The 18,866-nt window shown below is 46.8% G+C and overlaps 1 protein-coding gene across 8 annotated transcripts in view; it reads right to left on the bottom strand.

Annotated features, from left to right (window-relative positions):
• Positions 1 to 18,866, bottom strand: part of pmfbp1 (polyamine modulated factor 1 binding protein 1) — a 235,203-nt gene that overhangs the window by 191,185 nt on the left and 25,152 nt on the right. For 6 of the 8 annotated variants that reach the window (XM_072660358.1, XM_072660363.1, XM_072660366.1 and 3 more), the window contains 2 exons: positions 14,472 to 14,548; positions 9,173 to 9,267 (listed from right to left, as the gene is read on the bottom strand). The gene's annotated coding sequence lies outside the window, so the exon portion shown is untranslated. Of the gene's footprint in view, positions 1 to 9,172; positions 9,268 to 14,471; positions 14,566 to 18,866 lie in introns of those variants that run through there. The other 2 variants (XM_072660362.1, XM_072660359.1) reach the window with 2 other exon arrangements.

Here is an 18,866-nt window from a genome sequence, read left to right as displayed (position 1 = left end):
GTGCTCCTTTTTATTTAATAAAAAAAGAGCAGGGAAAAATGGGAAGAATGCCGCATTCAACCCCATGGAGTCGTGTGCTTGCTTGTGAGTTCGCTGCTGTTGCCAGAATGCAAGAACTTCCTTGGTTTGGAATGAGTGAAGGACAACACAAGCCCTAAAAAGAAATGCAGACCCTTTCACTCTAAGACAAAAACTTTTATTGCCAATCTGAACAGTGCAACACGCTAAATAAGACAGAGAAGAGGGAGGTATGCTGGTATTTGTGTCAATAGTGTGTGTGTGTGTGTGTGTGTGTGTGTGTGTGTGCACGCAGGCGCATATGCAAGTTTTTTCGCCCTTAATGAATCCGTATTACCTTTCGCGTTTGTGTGTGCGGCTCCCTGACTAATTAACAGCAGTGCGTAGGCTTGGTGTGGGGAAGATTAGGGAGGGGAGGGGTAGGTTATGGGCAATGCTTGTTATTAAATAATTAAAAGAAGCCTTGTCTTTTGTTTTTTAACCTCGTCTGCGCCGAACGACGCAACACACACATACGAGCGGACGCTAACACACCGGGAAAAAAGACTGGAAGGATGGAAAAACAGAGCGTCTGCGATAATTACTTAATCAAATATGACAGACGCCGCTAATTTAAGCTAATTCACGGAAAAGGTTTGGCGCGAGCACTAATCACAGAAGACAAAAGATAATTAAGTACACCGTCGGCGTACACAGCGCGCTTACAAAAAAAACGTGTCGTAATTATCCGCCGATGTTGTCTAAACTTTTTTTTTTGTTCTCCATGAAACGAAAATCCAGGATCCCCTGAAGTCAAAAACGGAATTAAGCAGTAATTAAAAATACGGGAGGAAACTTTTTTTTTTTTTTAATGGCAAGAGATGGCTAGAGTAACTGTAAGAGTGCGCTGTGAGAAAGAGTGAGTGGCAAAAACTGAAAGAAACCCAGGGAAGGAGTGTAAGAGAGTGAAAGAGAGAACGGGAGGGAGTAGATGGGAAGGAGAAAGAGGGAGGAGAGAGAGAAAGAAAGAGGAAATGGGGTGGGAGGTGGTTGCAAGGAGGACTTTGATTATTTATAACAAAATGCCATTGCAACATCCTGCGGAGGGATCAGACAGCAAAACGTCAACTGCGATCAGCTATAGTCCAATAAGCAGCCTGAGAGCTCCTTCCCAGTGTGTACAGTGGTGCAAGGGCACTCCTCTCCCAGGTCTCCTCCACTACTACAACAACAGCAACACTGGCTGCAGGGCTCACTGCCACTCCACCGGTGCTAGCGAGTAGGAGAGGGCAAGGCAAGGCAAGACGGACAGGCGGGCGGGCGATGCCAGGCTTGGGAGGGGCGAGAGGCGGGGTGGCGTGGGGAGCGGGGGGGCGCGTGGAGCTGGTGGCAGAGGTAGCTAGCCTAGGAAAGACATTAAGCGCAATTCATCGGCTTTTAGAATCAATTAACCCGCATGTTAATTAATGTCAAGCTTATAGAACAAAAAAGTATGGGGGCGTGGGGGGGTGGAGGGAGAGCTGAAAGAGACAGAGGGGAGGGAGTAAAACAGAGAGAGAGAGAGAGAGAGAGAGGGAGAGAGAGAGAGAGAGAGAGGGAGGAAAGGGGGTGGGCAAGAGAGAGAAACAAGCTGCGAATGCGGATGATGGCAGGGAAAAGCTGGCACGGTGCCATCCATTCAGAAGTAGCACCAAGGCGGACTGGCGTTCGCTCTCAGACGGTAGGCGGGTAGGCGTACCGAAGGAACCAAGGGACCCGCGCCATTTGGCTCGAACTGGCAAGAAAGCGAGTTTTTTTTTAATCAACTGATATTCAGCCGGTGTGGGACACAGGCAAGCTGGTAGGGGATCCTCGAGTAAGGACCCCAAAGTCAAGTCAAAGCCAATAGATGAACGAAGACGAAAACCATCTGCCACCGTGATTTCTGAAGAACTGAGGACGTCAAAAAGAGAAGTGAAGTACAAGTTACAAGGGACTGTGTGGCACAGCGGAACATCAGGGACAGGAGGTGATGCCACCGTAACGGGGCGGCAACGGCCAAAACGCACTCCTCCATGGGACGCAACGGGTACGAAGAACACAAAGCCTGCATGGGCACCATCGTAGAGAAAGTTGCTGTGGTGGCGCTGTCCTGAGAGTGGCAAAGGGGGGTGGGCCAAAAGTAAGCACCTCCCTCCCTCCTCTCTCTCCACTCTCCTTCCCTGTGCCAGGCAGGCAGCCAGCCAGCTAGGCAGCAGACGCCATGCCAACGTCCTTACTGGCAGCTGTGGCACCAGCAGCAGAAGACAGGGCGCAGCTTTGCGCGGCGTGTTTTGCGGATTTTGCGGCGCCGTTTTGTTTTTCCGGAAGATGCCAGCCAGGGCAGAGGGCCAGCGCGGCGCCAGTGTCTATCGAACGGGATGCCAAGAGGACTCGGCTTGGCATCTGTCGCGGAAAGATGGAGGAGCTATGGGAATGGTAAACGAAACACCAAGAGAAACAACGGCGTGCCCGTCGCGGGTCGGTTGGCAAAGATAAGGAGAATCAAGAACAAACAAAGACGACGGCATGCCGTTGTTGACTAATTAAACACACAAAAGTTTATGCCGGTAATTAGCGCGACGGATTTAATGAAAGGAACCGGGCGGATTACAAATAAAACGCAAAAAAAAAAAAAAAAGAAAAGACAAAACAAAACAAAAGCGGCGAGCCGTTGTATGGAAGGGGAGGGTTGTGAGAAGCGGGTTCTTCTTTTTGTGCCAACTCCCCCCTCCAACCCCCTTCTCTTTAACCACATAATTTTTCTCCACACAAACCACCACCTCTTGACAAGCCGCCTGCCAGCCCACAGCGGTGGGGAACGTCTACCATGGGCATTGCAGCTTCAGACACTGCCAATCTGCCAATCGCTCGCTTGCAGAAAGAGAGGAGGGACCTAGGAAGGACCTGAGGGACTGTGCCAAGGGCTCAACAGCAGCTGTTTACAAAAGCCACACGAAAAAAAAGGAAAGAGCGAGAATCAGCAAACATGGGGATGCATACTAATGAAGCGCCACATAAAATTATAATCAGCCCGGCTCACGGGAATTCATTACGCTTTTTTTCCTTAACGAAGCGTTAATTATTCTCGTTTCGTTAAGGCGAAAATCGCGGCTCGTACTCGTACATGGATTACAGCCGGTCGAGATCAACTTTTTAGAATGGTGTGTGTGGGGGGGGGGGAATCAACAACAACAACAACAACAACAAAAAGGAAGCCCTGAAAGCATAAAACTCTACCTTAGCAGCAAGCAAAGCTATGACAGTGAGGTAGGCAGGCAAGCAAGGCAAGCAGGCGTGTGTGTGTGTGTGTGTGTGTGTGTGATTTATCTACATTCACAGCAATCACTAGGGAGATGAATGGCTCAGGCTGTAGTCTCTGTACATCGTCAACCAGTATGGGAGACGGGCGAGGGGGATGCCACACAGACAACAGCCGTGCAAGAACTTGGTGGAGGGGGCACAGAAGACAGGGGGACAAGTCTGCAGCCACAATGCCAGACACTTTGAGGAGGCAGAACCCGCCCCTTCAACTCGCCTGTAACTCCGCCAACTGGGGTAGGGGGGCTGTGGGAACATTTTCAGCACCCCACAATTTTTTGGGCCCCCCCGCCCCCACACACAACTTACCACCCAATCAAGAAGCGACCAAACTCCTCCTGTTCCTTTTGTTTTTGTGTTTCGGGGTACACCGTCCGTCACAGATGCAACACAGCCAGTACCAACTGTTCCCGGGTGCCGGTCTTGGTACCTCTCCGGTTCGAGGGAGCGCCGGAGCGCCTGTTCCCGCGAGGTCTGCGGGCATCGGGCATGGAGCCAAGGACGGACGCTGGCGGGACGGGAGAGGAACGGGATCGCTCCCGTTGAAATTCGTTTCTCATTTGTTAAAACACGCCGCAACAATTAAGGCGGCAATTAGCTTGGGGGATGGAGCCTCGTCAACTTATGATAACGGAGAATGGATAGCCCAAACTTTTCCTTGCAGTTCTGCATCCTCTTGGATTTTTGTTGGACAAGGGGCACGGTTGTGGAATATGAATAATTGAAGAAGTCATCCAAAGGGAGGGATTATAAGATCTTTGTGCTTCCTACACTGCCTTGGCATAACCTCCAAGATGACACAGCCAAGGCTGCCACCAGGATGGGCTGGGCAAATGGTGGCATCTTTCGGGGCATCTCCGCAGCCGTTGCTTATTCCGCGTTCGTTATACACACAATTAACGGTTTAATTCGGAAGTCTTTAATCCGCCTTTTTTTTACCTTTTTTTTATCGCGGAAACGTATGTGGATATTATAACCATTTGGAGTTAATGAGGTTTGGACGTTCTGCCTTTATTTTAATTCCATGAGGGATGTTAATTGCGCCTCGTCTTCATTATACAAATGGATTACAAAAAAAAAAAGAAGAAAAAAAGAGAGACTGCTGCCAGAGACAAGGAGGGAGAGAGAGGGGGGGAGAGGGGGAGACAGGAAGAAAAGAAAGGGAGAATATTTTCCTTCCTTCTCTATAAGCCAGCATTCACATAATGCCACACTACATACAAACAAGCAGAGAAAAGCTACTGCAATGCTTGGCAATGCTAGTCTCCTCCAAGTCCTCCCCTGGAAAACCTTGTCTGTCTCTCTCTTCTCTCCCTGCTCATTGCAGCCACATCCTTCAAATGCCAAGGAGCAGAGATTTTTAACTGCATGTGGATCTTACAAAACATGGTGAAGAGAGAACCCTGGCTGGGATTTAATTTCTGCCGATTGGATATTACCATCGTTATTAAAGTGATTAGTCTTCTCGCGTTATTAGGGCTGAGATTTGTTACAGTGGTGTCGTTGGCGGGCAAAGCGGAATGGAGAAGAGACAACAAGAGAGACTGTGGCGAGGCACCGGCTAATGTCCTCTGCGCTTAATCATCGTACAGCAGAATGGTTTTATGCATATTTCATTTGCATATCATTAAATCGCTAAGGCACACTGGCAACTGGCAGCGGAGAGAGCGGGGAGCGGCGAGAACAGAGGAGCACAAAGTGTAAAAAAAAAAAATAAAAAAAAGGAAAGAGCGACTCATTATGCGATGGCAATCTTCAAAGCTGCGCGCCTGCGTTCCGGCAACCTGCCAATTCATTTTAATTCAACGTTAATTAAAAAAAAAAAAAAAAAAAAAAGTGGGTGCGCTCAACCTTTCAAACGCGGATTAATTGAGCGTCTTCCAATCTGAGGAGCACGAACACTTTACACGCACAGCGAATGAATGAATGCGTGTAAATGATGTGGATACATTTATTGCACATATTAATGGGATAAAATGAATATTGGAGATTATCGAACTTCATTACTTTTCCTCAGAACACGGATTATGCACTTTTCTTCCTCCATTTTCAGATTTCCTTATTTTTCTCATCGTCAGTGAGGATGAACTGTTTTATACATTTTGACCAGTGGATGCTGTTTATCCCAAAACGATGCTTCTAAGGGAGCCTGAGGGCGTTTTGTTTTTGTACCGCATTTCGGATAAAGCGGACGTTTCGGCTAACGAAAAAGTTGAAAGGGAGCGGACGTGAGCGGAGGCTGGCACCGGGGATGGCAGGATCGGAGGGGCAGCGAGCCGGGAGCTGGCGGAACGGGGGGCGCGGGGAGAAGCGTGGGAAATTGCCAGGGGCATTCTGTCATAGGCTCTCTCTTTTGTTTCTTCACGAGAGAAAGTAGAAGCCTCAATCCACGCCTCACCCACGCGCAACCCAGTAGTGCCCAATCGGCTCCTCGGCCTACGAAGCAGATTGTGTGCATAATTGACGCATAAATTAGTCCGCCTGCCTAGACTCTGATTGCCTGTATTAAATCATTAGGGGCGATTAATTTTTGGTTTCTGATTCAGAGTGCCTGCTGTCCACCCCCACACCCCCTCCCCTCCTTCTTCTTCTGTCTGGCACACTGTCTTTTCAGAGGAACACAAGGGAAGCATTGTTGGATCCTGAGACACACAGAAACACACACTCAGAGTACATGCATGTACAAAAATTACAGACTGTTTCCAGTCACACCCTTTCAAGCTGTTGGTAATTGACTGATATTAATGGAAGACACAAATAAGAACGTCAAACACGTTTATCTAGCACTTTACACGCACTTTTAGATTCAGAGTTCTCTGTAATATTTACAAAATAATAAAAAAAAAAAGACATACCCAAAATAAAGAGAAACGGAAAAGCAGTCCAAAATCCCATCTATATGATCAAAATCTTGAAAACAGTACGGCCGTACTCTGGATCAGCACTCACGGAATAGTAATAAAAAAGAAAAAAGTTCAGGAAAACCCGGATATATCCGAAAACCGCAAGATCCTGCCCATCACGTGCCAAATCCTCCAGGGTGCTGATTTAGAATATGCAAATGGCGAGAGGGTAGGGGGGTTGGCAGGGGGGGCGGAGGCGTGCAATTAGCCGTGTTTATGAATGCTGTAATGAGAACCGGAGGGCGCGGGGGCGGCAGGCTGGCAGAGAGAGCGAAAAAAGAAAAAGAGAGAGAGAGCCCGGCGCGCAGCGGGTATCCGCCTGGCGCTTTGGAGCCACGATTCATGCAGATGTCGCTGTAGTTCTTCCAAAAACGCTCACTCGAGTGGAAGAGGGAGGGGAGGTAACGAGGACCTCGTTTGGCACCGCGCACACACCTCCGCCATATGGTTTTTAAAAAGCACGCGTGCCCATGCGTGCATGTGGGGGGTGGGTCGGGGTGGGCGGATGTATGGGAAAAGTCATGGCAGTTGGGAAAGGAGGGTGAAAAGGGTAGTTAACACGAGTACTGGATTGGGGTGGGTGGGGGTGGAAGGTGGGCGGGTTAATCGCAGTCCATCCCTGTATGGTGGAATGTGGACATAAACAGTGCTATTGAGTCACACTGGAGGTGAAGAAGAACTGACGGGGCGTCGGCATTCTGCTGAGCGATTCACACGGATCAGACATTATGCAAAGTGCCCGAGTTAATATGCATACGGGGCTGCTTTATTATTCAGCCTGGGCACTAAAGCAATATTGTTTGGAGGAGTAGCAGCAGCAGCAGCCGTGCTCTCGTTACAGGCGAGGAGTGTTATCTCTCCCTAAGCAAACAAGGCCTTTCTTTTCCCTCTTCTCTAACCACTTTCGGAATGGTTAATTATCTCACTATGTCCCTGGAGCTCCATTTGAAAAGAAAACAAAAAGCAGATTTGGTGCTGTCGAGCTGGCTGCATGTTAAAGTCACCGTCTCTTGCTGTTTCCTCTGTTTTCTAATGATACAGTATTTTGACGACGTGCAAAAAAGTGGAGGACCTTCCATCACCATCGCCAACTCCCCTGCACCAGACCTTGAGTTGGTATCAACCAACGTTCAGATAGTTTCCTGACAAATGACATCAAACGCCACAAACACACTGCGGCAGGCTCATGGGACTCTATATGAAATATGGAGCAATAAACCATCACAGACTGACTGCAAACCATAAAAGTGGGTTAGCGCGTCAAATGCATCCTAAACAATCCACAGAACAACACTGCACTTTTAACATGCAGCGCTAATAGTGTCATCAGCCGGCTAGGCCTCATGTTTGTCACTGATTAAAAGCGGATGTACAGAACGCATGGCCACGTTCTCACCCCTTGGAGTGAGGGTAAAAGAAGAAAAAAACAGAAACAAGCACCCTGAGGGACATCCTAGTGGGCCTTTGCCAGTAGTTGGCAGGAGCTGCAGTCTCCCAGCTCTGACTCACTGAGTCCTCCAGAAGCACTTGACCTTGTCAAGCTCCCAAAGGCGCAGCACTGCCATGTCCTCCGTTTCTACTGTAGTGACAGCTCCCTCAGTCACAGCTTCACCAGCTCCCCCCTCCTCCTCCCATCCTGGGCCGACAACCGCCTCCAGGGGACCAAAGCGTGGCACGCAGGGGGAGTCTCCGGGTTGAGAGACGGCCACATCTTTGAGTGATCTGATAGCAGGCTATGATGTAACTTCCGCAAACTGCATCAAACGGAGCGCAGAGGGCTTTAAATCAGTATTACGGGAGCAATGACAGCAATAATTTCTGTCCACACAAATCATCCACAGCGAGGTCTTATCTCACCAAACCATGAGCTCTGCTTTTCTGCTAATTTCTCGCATCGTACAGAATTTATTGCAGACTTTTGCTTTAGCAACGCAAACACAAACAATATGACATCAGTTAAGCCATCAGCTTTTACATTCCAACTGCTATAAAATAGATGTCAAACAGACAGCTCAGCTTATGCTAATAAAATCAGCATCAGCGGATGTGATTCTGTGTTGCAACACTGGAATCGGTATTGTTTTAGAAAAGCGGATTGTATGCGAAATAGTTCCATAACTTATCTATACATTACACACACACACACACACACACACACAAACACACACACACACATACACACACATATATATATATATATATATATATATATATATATATATATATATATATATAATATCTTCTATGAATTTTCTTTGGACCCCTTAAACTACTCAGATGTGGGGCCAGGATCCATTCTGAAAACAATGCAACTTCATTTTTAGTTAGTTAGTTTAGCTGCCCTCTTCGTATGCTGCAATTGCTTAAATTACTTTGTGTCCACCACCTGCTGAGTTTGTTCACTGCTAATCCACACCTGCAAGAGCTCTCCCTACTGTTTGTGGTAGTTGTGGGTTTATTACCCTGGGCTTGGCAAGCTGCCACTGTTGGGCTCTTGAGCGAGGCCCTTCACCCTCACTGCTCCCTGGAAGCTGTAGCTGCCCACCAGGCATGTGTGCTCACTGTCACAGTGTATGTGTCTTCACTGCATGGACAATACTGGAGGCCAAATTCCATCTGTGTTCAACACAAATGGTGGATATGGTTGTCATGGCTCCTGATCATGGGGTGCCACTGTTGGGTTTTTGAGCGAGGCCCTTCACCCTCACTGCTCCCTGGATGCCGTAGCTGCCCATCGGGCACGTGTGCTCACTGTCTCTGTGTATGTGTGTTCACTGTGTGGACAATATTGGAGGCCAAATTTCATATGCGTACAAAAAAAACAGTGGATATGGTTGTCATGGGTCTTGATCATGGGGTGTTATGGCATTGCTGGGACTTAAAGTTAGTCTGATAATTAAGAGCAAAGGTCACACTGTTCTGAGTGCATTTACCTTTTTGTTCCTTCTTGTAGAGTAGAAGGCCTTCTCTCAGTCCTCTGAATATGTAAGAGTTGTGTAATGGGAGAATCCTAACCAGCAGTAGAAATCTGACAAAGAAAACAGACAGCACATTCACAGTTGTTTTTAGTAGGTTCACATTAGAATCAGAAATGTGAATCAGAAGAAAGTTTGACTGAGTTTACCTTAGTTAGCTCAAAAACAGTTAACAGACATTAACAGTCCATGAGGTTGTCTGTGTATAGTATCTGATGTGGGGACGTGTCCCATGTCTCCGGTGCTATATATAACTTAATGCTATAAATCTATGTGTTTATACTGATGAAGCTTCTGTTAAAACCACTAGCATATATATATATATATATATATATATATATATATATATATATATATATATATATATATACACAAATATAGATACAGATACCCAAGTTAGTTATTCTAAAACACTGGCACCATTAACAGGCCTCTTTCAATATTTAAACATTCAAAATTGACATGGACATTACATAACTCCTCATTAGCCTAAAACTGTAGATGGTCGATGTAATAAAGATGCATTTGCAAGTAAAATGACCTAGAAAAGGCACCAATTTTCTGTAATAAAGCATTGTGCATATGTTTCCTCGTCCTTATGCCTTAGTGGACATGCCATAAAATGCTTTCAATATACAGGGGAAAATAATGTAAAAAAACAGTAATTTAATATTTGTGTCTTATTATTCTCATTTTAAGTTTAAATAAATGTAACTGTAGTTGCATACCTGTAATTAATTGTGATTACAATAGTACAGCAAAACCATACTAAATCCAGACTTCAAACGGTTAACCACCCCCTATCCCATCCTATTCAATTTCTTAAATAGGAAGACTCAACAGAAAGGCTCAAGTCACACCAAGCAGGGGCACTGTAAGCTAACCTAAGCGTTTGCAGCACGCCAACCACTCACCTCCTAGTCCCACCACGTTTCTGCGGGTGAGCTGCGAACAGCCCTGCCCACCCCTGGAGTGTGCGGACCTCCTGCAGCACCAACAGCGTGCTATCTCTTTAACCGGTGCCCAGGCCGTGCGTTAATTGGTTCCGGGTAATTCTATCAGATTAGTATTAATAAGCTGTCGCTGCAGCGATCGAGATGACCTGCGCCATCTCTCTGGCTTTTCAGAAACTTGCGTGAAGGTCAACTGTCAATCATTTCCCACGGTATGATAATAAGCCTCTAAGGCCAAAAGAGGACGTTATTAGCAGCAGCAGAAATGGCTTAAAGAGTGGCTGTCATAACATTAAGGGAGCACAATCGTGTGGGCCTAGCAAGATGCAGGCCACGAATGGAAGCGTTCCCATCCGCCCAACCTGTGAAGAGCGTGCATGTGCATGCGTGCAGCCTGCATCTGGCTAGCATTAGGCTAAAAACACCACCTCCCAAATGAGCAAACCAGTCATTTTGATATGATCTGGACGCTGGTCAGAAGTAAAAAAGGAAAGCTGTATGGTATATGTCTAATGCTTGCAGGCGTGAGCTATTGAATATTCAGTGCTTTTGACACATCTCATTTGGAATGTGGGAAACGTCTTGATGAATTAGCCTAGCTGACGGCGCTAAGCGGGTCTTGTTGCGCGTACATCTAAAGTCCAACAGCGTTTTTTTGGCTGGTTCTAGCGAGAGCTGTCACAGGTGCATTAAGATACGAAAAAATGTGCCAGCGGAGCTCGAAGCTGCAGGCTGGATAGCCGGGGAAGCCCCAAGACGCGACTTGGACGAGAACGACTAAAGCTCTTCAGATTCGCGTGTGCATCGCGTCACAAGCTCAGGGAGCACTAGGGGCCTATCAGCCGCTGCTTCTCGTCAGCGGCGAGACGGGCCGAAAGAAGGGTGAAAATGTGCAGCATGGTGGTGAGTGATTGCGGGCGACTGCGTCTGCCCGATCGCTCCTATGTCCCACAAGGCCTGAACTGGGCGGCTGGCAGGGGAGCCATTACACGCACGTCTCTGACAGCTCACTCTCTCATTACGGCAGCAGGCAGCATGTAGTCCCAACACTACAGCAAACGGTCCAACCCCCAGCCCCCCCTAAACACCATTCTTCCTGTTCTCCAGCAGACATGAGCAGGGTGCATCTCCTCATGCTGGCAGCATGACATCCTTCTAAATCATCAGGGCCCTCTCTGTTCTACTCTTACATCTCTATGCTGGTCTTCAGCTGAAGCACAGTCCTCAAGACGTTACACATGCTCTAAAAATGCAGCTAAAAGTCTGCAAATATGCCATTAGCATTTAAAGAGTATACAGTGACAAGTATCTACAATCACTGGCCACTGTATCACATACACCTATCATACAAGTGCACTTTGTAGGATTACAATTACTGACTGTAGCCCATCTTTTGCTACACAGCCCCACTCTACGCAGTCAATTACGGAAAAAGGACCACCATAGGACCATCAGTGACCAGATATTGTTTGGTGTATTAGTGGACCAATTAGTACAGTACTGAGAGCAAGATAGTGCAGGCAGCATTGCTGGGGTTTTTACATGCTATGGATACTTGCTGGCCACTTCATTAGCAACATCTATCTTGTTGGTACAGACCAGCGACGAGCAGCAGCCAATGAGAGAATGAGAAAACCCTCCAGAAGAGGGTTAAAGAAGCTGTCTGAAAAAAGATGAATACTGACCAAGTGGTTTGGTTTTGGAGCCTTTGTATCAATGTTCTTGACAGCCTTATCTTCTATGTTGGTCACTCGTAATGTATGGACTCAGGAAACGAGGCTATGAGATTGGAAAGAGCAGCAATCAATGCACAGAAACAACAGCTACTGTAGACTTCTCAGCAGCAGCTAAGCATCTGATGGAAATGTCCCATGTAATTTTGTGAGATTTTGTGATAGGATTTTGTGACCAGGCTGATGAAAGGTTGTGTGGTGTGTGAACATCATCTGTGATCACTTATGTAGTTGCCAAGGCGATTAATGTTGTGTAATCTGTGCTATACTTTGAAAGTCAAGCTGTGTCCACATCGCATTAGCTCCTGACCCGAGGTCCACTACTGTGCAGATGTTTTAGGCTGGTGGTTATTCTCAAAGCAACGTAGCAACATCCCACACACGAACATGTTGATATCTACGTCGGCTCTAGAACATCCCATAGAATTAGCGGCTTCCGAGAAGCTACCACCCTTTGTCCAGATATCCTATTATCATGCCCTTTTGGACATTAGTCAAATCGCGACCTTTGTCCATGACAACTGTTTTGCACTCTGCTACAACTAACTGGTGTGTTTACTTGTTTATACATGCTGCAAACCCTGTTACGCGCTATCTGTGACGTCCCGCGCCAAAACCAGGGGTGGTCATAATATTCTGATATGACTGTGGGTGAAGGGTGGTAGCATCTCAAAAACAACTAACTGTGTAGGATGTTCTAGAGCTGCCGTAGTGAAGGTGTACTAAAAATGGACTTCTCACACATTGGGAGTGCCTCCCAACACTACAACAGTGGTTCCACAGAGGAACGACAACTCCAGCAATCAATGCACCACTGTGGACCAGTCAACCTCTGTAATGAACACCTTCTGTCATCTGAGCCCAGGGTGGCTGTTCCTGCTATAGGTGGTCATAATGTTCTGATATGACTGTGTATGTACAGTAGCATTTTGTCAAGTTATTTGTGTTTTTGCTTTGATAATGGAAAGTATTCTGGATGGTTATTTTCTTTAACTTACTATGTTATACCTTAATATATTTACAGTCTAGGCATCCTAGACGACCGGCCCTTTTTCTGGACACATCTTAAACACTGAAAGCTTCTAGGGTTCCTGCTAATTTGAGCGCTGTGAAGTTGTGTATTTTACATTCTACATAATCTGTAAGCAAACTGGCTGTATTTCACTGAAAACATTGTCTCCAAACCATTTAACAGTAGCCCATACTAGAAGGCACTGGATTTCCAGTTCACCGCACACTTGACTTAAGGTCTTAGCGCTCTCACTCTGCCTGTACACAGCTCTGTGTCACTGCCACAACATGAGAATAAGCAGGGTAATCTTTCATACAGCTACGACTGCCAAAAACTGTCTGTCTGGACTGCGTCCGAGTCAGCCGCTCCGTCTCCTCTATCACATTTGACTAGTGTGTGTTTATTCTGACACTTGCGTGTGCCAGACTTTCTCGCTCTCCCTCTTTCTCTTTCTTTCGCCCACATGCACACGCGTACACACCCACACAGAGGTGGTGCGTCTGCGCGAGGTGATGGGTAAGGTATCCGCAGGGCTGATGTAATAAAGCAACAGTGTCCTGCTGAATCACTCAGTCTCTCTGGCCTGGGCCTGCTGCCCCAGCGCTGCCTGTCACCGCTCCAAATTACGTGTTCCTCAAAATTTACAGGCCTGTCAGGAGAACCCTGTCCAAGTTTCTGACCCCACCAAATTAGATCAGGCTGCACGCTTGACAGGAGAGAGGCAGAGGCGAGCCGTTGAAAATAGATGCGGGGAAGCTCCGGGATACGACCTCTGTCTGCTGCGCCACGCATTCTGCTGCGTCCACACTTTCCCGCCCGCTTAAAGGGCAGTGACAGACTTAATTGGCTCGGAGGAGACAACGTCTTGCAGGCATGTTTGGCGATTTTTGGGATTCTGGTGCAGTTCAAACATGGTAGTCAGCTTCGACACAGGGATCTCGCGGATGTACGGTCCAGCATCTGTATATGCTTAAGTCCAATATGCAGGAGGCCCTCTTGAGCCTAGCTCGAATCACAAATAAAACCTTAACATAAATAAAACTACATGTACTCGGCCGAGCTGTCCTCTTTCCAAGCAAAATCTTTATAGAGCTGACATAGTTCACAATCCTGGGCTGCGCACCAAAGGAGAGAGAGAGACGAAGAAAGCAAGAGAGAGAGAGAAAGAGAGAGTGTGAGAATGAGAGAGTGAAAAAAAACACATTAGATCCACACAGCTGTGGCCTTGGACATGGAAGCCATTTCAAACTTGTGAAAAAGATTTAGAAAAACATCTGCACTCCATAATGAAGTGTACAAAAGAGATCTGCTTATTCCTGCAGGGTCGGTGTACCTGTTTATGTGTGAGCTGAGAGCATGGCTATTTGTTTCTGGTGCTATACAGGGTTTATAGTGGTTAGCCACTTGTCTGGAGCCACTTCTGCTCTGTGACCAGACAGATAATTGCATGAACAGAGGGGCTGAAAGACCACTTGAAGCTGCTGTCTACATGCCTGAGCGTTCACGCCGGCCGTCATTTTGGTAGCTTTGCTCTTGTGCTCTCGGGGTGTGTCCGTTACCTTGGGTTGGAGAGTTCTTGGAGCAGATGTAAGATCAGCAGATGATTCTGCCTCGCATTCAGACTTTCTTGAAGTTCCTTAAGGGAGACATAAAAGCAGAGAGGGAGAAGAAAAAAATATGATTGCTTCTATGGTTTAAAGATTACGGACATATGGACACCGCTGAGCACCAGAGGGAGTTGAGTAAACTTTTCCTTCTCCACTTTGACTGCGGGAATTAACAGTGTTTTCAGCGGGGGATGCCGAGCATTAGTGCGACTGCCGCGAGAACAAAAAGAGGAAATGTGCCTTTTACAGCTTACGCCACTTTTAGTCCTCTTTCTTTCTGCTGTTTTATGGGTTGGCTTTTGTGTCCCGGCTCTGAGGAAACGGTTCATTAAATAGGAATGCCCATTTTTCCTTTTATTTTTTAATGCGGCGCACAGGGACACTGCCCGATCTGAAGCGAGAGCGAGAAGCCAGACTTCCTCCTGGCTCGGGCTCCTCGGTCATGCTGGCTTCATTAGACCGCAAGATTCCAGCAGGCCCATAGAACAGGAGGAGGCTGTGCTTGGAACGTTAGCGGAGACTGTGTGCCGGGGACGATGAGGACGGGGATGTTGGAAGGCCGAGAGCAGACAGAGGGAGCAAGAGGCGAGAACGGCTCTGAAGCCGGGCGAGGGAGACCAGAGTGATGAAGCGCGAGAGTGTGATGAAGGATGGAGAGGGGTAGCTAAAGAGATACGCCTCATTTACCTTCTGCAGACAGGCAGAGGGAAGAAGAATAGATAAATGCGTAATAGCACAAAAAAAAACACGTAGGAGAAAGAAAAGAAAACCAGACCAAAAAGTAATCCGCAAATAACCTTTTAAGGCTGTGAGCGGCCTTGAAGGCAACGAAAGTGCCAACTTGAACCCAAGCACAGCTCTAATCCCTATCTTGCAGCGTTCCGCCCTTGCCTTGATTAAAAACAGGGCCCATAAATCAATGGCAAGAGACGGAAGGCCACCCACCGTTCCTTAAGTGCCAGAGATTCACTCCGCGCTCGAAGAGTGCTTGATTTGTTAATAGTGTACATAATGGCGGCCATTTTCACAAGCCACATTAAATCATACGCTGCTAGCCCCCGTGTGAGCATTAAAGCAAAAGAGGGGCTCAGAGATACAGAACTCCACTCCTGAGGTTTTCTCTTCCTTTTTTTATACTCCCTCCAAAACTCAGGACTAAATTGGATTTTCCCTGCACTGTTTTCTAATTTGAAACATCCATCATTTATTATTAAAGGAAGAAAAGAAAGGGGAGGCTCGCCTACGGCGGCCGACACCCCACACCCTTTTTTCGACCAACACACATAAAATACACACAAGTGAATGAGCGAATGAGCGAATGCACTAATGCGCTCTGCCCTTACCCTCAAACCACTCTTTTTCACTCCTTGGGAAAAAAAGGAGAGACTGAAATCCATGTGGTGCTTGAGTAAGAGGCCAGTCATGATGTAGGCCTACATGGCCAATGGGCTTCACAATGGAAGAGAAGGAAGCGCTCCTCCCATCTTCTAAAAAAAAAGGGTTAAAAGCCTGGGGTGGAGGGCCACCACGTGGCCTTTAGCCATCCTGTTCTGTATTATTGAGACCGCGGCGGCTAAAGTGTCGCAATTAGTCCCCCCTTTTTCATGCAAATCAGTCTGACAGCACAACAATCAGGCGGTTCCGCCAGCCGGGCTTTCTCTCTGCACTCGCGCGCCCGCTCTGGCATTTGCCGCGGCTGCCCACATTTGCATTATTTATCATATCACTGCGAACGTGGGGCCCCTGTGCGGCAGGGCTGCCGCTGATTAGTGTGGCATTACATATGTTAAGCACAAAGAGAGTGATTCCCTTTTCCTCATGCCCCACTGCACCACTTTGAGCCCCCGAAGAGAAAACAGGGAGCTTATTAATATCCCACAGCTACGGAAACCAAATATGGCCGGGGCAGTGCAGAGAGAGGAACGGGGGGTGGGCACAGGAGAAGGTGCCAGGAGCTCAACTCATGTATGTATGCATGTATGTATATATGTAAAGAATACACTGCAGGGGCGAATAAACAGACTAAAGCAGCGTTCTGCTCAGGTGTCAAGTTGAGTTGGTCCATTGGTTCCGATGAGTGTGGATCTAGGGCTGGACAGTGCATTCTCTGTAGCTTACCATTATACAATGTTATACTGTATGCTGTAGTGTAGCTGCTAGTGGGGACAGGTGGCGCTATAGCCTTATGACTACAATACCCCACCCCCCCAAACACACACACACACTCAGACTAACCAGCACATTGAGCCACTTATTCAAACACATGCACATCCACTACAAAACTAAACAGCACACTAGAAGATCGGTGATCTGGACTCAAATTTCTAATATTTTCCATCATTTCAAATTTCTGACCTTCTAATTGTGCTTATTTTTTGTTAAATATCTGCCAATGCAACACTCTTCTGATATCAAGCATCCCCAAATTTTGCCCAGCCACTATGAACCCGGGGTTGTGAATTTGAATCCCGAGGCATGCCGCTTTGCGAGATGGCGCTCTCTACTTTCAGCACGCTTACAGTGATGTTAGCTAACCTGTGATAGGGGCACAGCACTTCCCTTCAAGTGTGTTGGCACGAGGCAGTGGCTGGCTTCACATGTATCAGAGAGGACATGTGTTAAGTCCTTACCCTCCCAGTGTCGGGAGCATTGCTAGTACTAGGGGAAGCTACAAACCGGTGGGTTAATTGGCAGTACAACAGTTTCAATACGTATCGTTATCAAGCTGATATCTGCAGAAAATCAGAGAGCGCAAACTGGAATGAATTTAATCTCATCCTGTAACAAATCTAGTCTGGTGTTGTTATATGTGTGTCTCTTCCTGTGGGGGAGTGTGTGAATAGTTTGAGCATGACAGTCTACTTTTAGATGTGCACCTTTACAGCAAATTACAGCAAATGAAGCAAAATTAACACACAACTGTAGGATTTATTTGAGGTGATATCACAAAGAGTTAAGAGGGAAATTGTACAGCAGAGAAATAAACAGTCATATATGTGCATATTATGTCCACCCTGGTTTGGAATAAACTCGACCCATTATATCAGCTCCACTTCCCATATAGGAGCACTTTGTAGTTCTGTAATTACAGACTGTAGTCCAACTGTTTCTCTGCATAATTTGTTAACCTCCTTTCACCCTGTTCTTCAGGACCACCACAGAGCAGGCATTATTTGGATGGTGGGTCATTCTCAGCACTGCAGTGACACTGAAATGGTGGTGACGTGTTAGTGTGTGTTGCGCTTGTTTCTGGTTGGTGGACGTTTCTCAGTCCAGCAGTGACGCTGAGGTGTTTAAACACTCCAGCAGCACTGTCGTGTCTGATCCATGTGTACCAGCGCAACACACACTAACACACCGCTGCCATGTGACCCACTACCCAAATAATAATAATAATAATAATAATAATAGTTTTGTATTGGATACGCCACAGAAGCTGCCTCATCAGAGGAATGCTAAAACAGAACTGATAGCAATAAAGCCGCACTATATCTGCCTTCTCAGCCACATCATTAATAGTGCTGATAAAAAATTGTATTTTAACTAAATTGTTAGTTATACTTTGACTGATTTGACTGATTTCAGTATTGGAGATACTGACACCTGGAACCACAAGGAGCTGGGCATCTAAAAATACCGGATCAATAGCTGATTTCTGTGTCGGAACCTAAAATGTGGCATTGTGCCATCTCGAATGCACACACACGCATGCACCTGTACTTCCCTAAGTCACTTTCACTTCCAACAGGGAGGGTACATGACGTTCAAGCCACACGTTGCTGCTGGTGGGCTGTTGCTATTACAAATAGGCGTCATTTGTTAATAGGAGGAGTCCCATCAAAGGACTATGTGGACTGTGGCACGGTGATGGATGGATGCATCTTGATTATCATTAAAAAGTCATTTACAAGACAAATAGGGACTAGCTTTTCAAATTATACTTGCTATAAAGCAGATTTGAGGTTGGCCAAGCACTGCTGAGAACAAGCGCTCCTTTAGTTCAAGCTAGCGTTTACTGATTACTGCCCACAGTCGCCTCAGGCTTCGTGCGACTGGCACGGAGCAAACGTGCTAACAAAGAGCCGTCCCCGTCTCTCAGCATGAGGTGGCGTAGCCCGTCAGAGCTGGTATAGAAGGTACTCAGAGGCACACGTGATTTTATTTTATTTTTTTTACATCTTTAAGAAAGTCTTTTAAAAGAGAACAGGATGACGAAGGAGAACTAACCAGGAGAATCGTCAGGATATAACCGCATGTGCTCCCTCCCTCTTTTTCGTTTTTCCCCTTTTCTCCGGGAGGTCACTGTAAATGAAAGCTGACAGTGGTAATATCGGAGGAGGGAGAAAG

The sequence above is a fragment of the Salminus brasiliensis genome, chromosome 17 (genome assembly GCF_030463535.1).
Source record: "Salminus brasiliensis chromosome 17, fSalBra1.hap2, whole genome shotgun sequence".
In the NCBI taxonomy this organism is placed as follows: domain Eukaryota; kingdom Metazoa; phylum Chordata; class Actinopteri; order Characiformes; family Bryconidae; genus Salminus; species Salminus brasiliensis.
The sequence above is the reverse complement of the archived record's forward strand: the minus strand, read 5'-3'. Positions and strand labels throughout refer to the sequence as shown.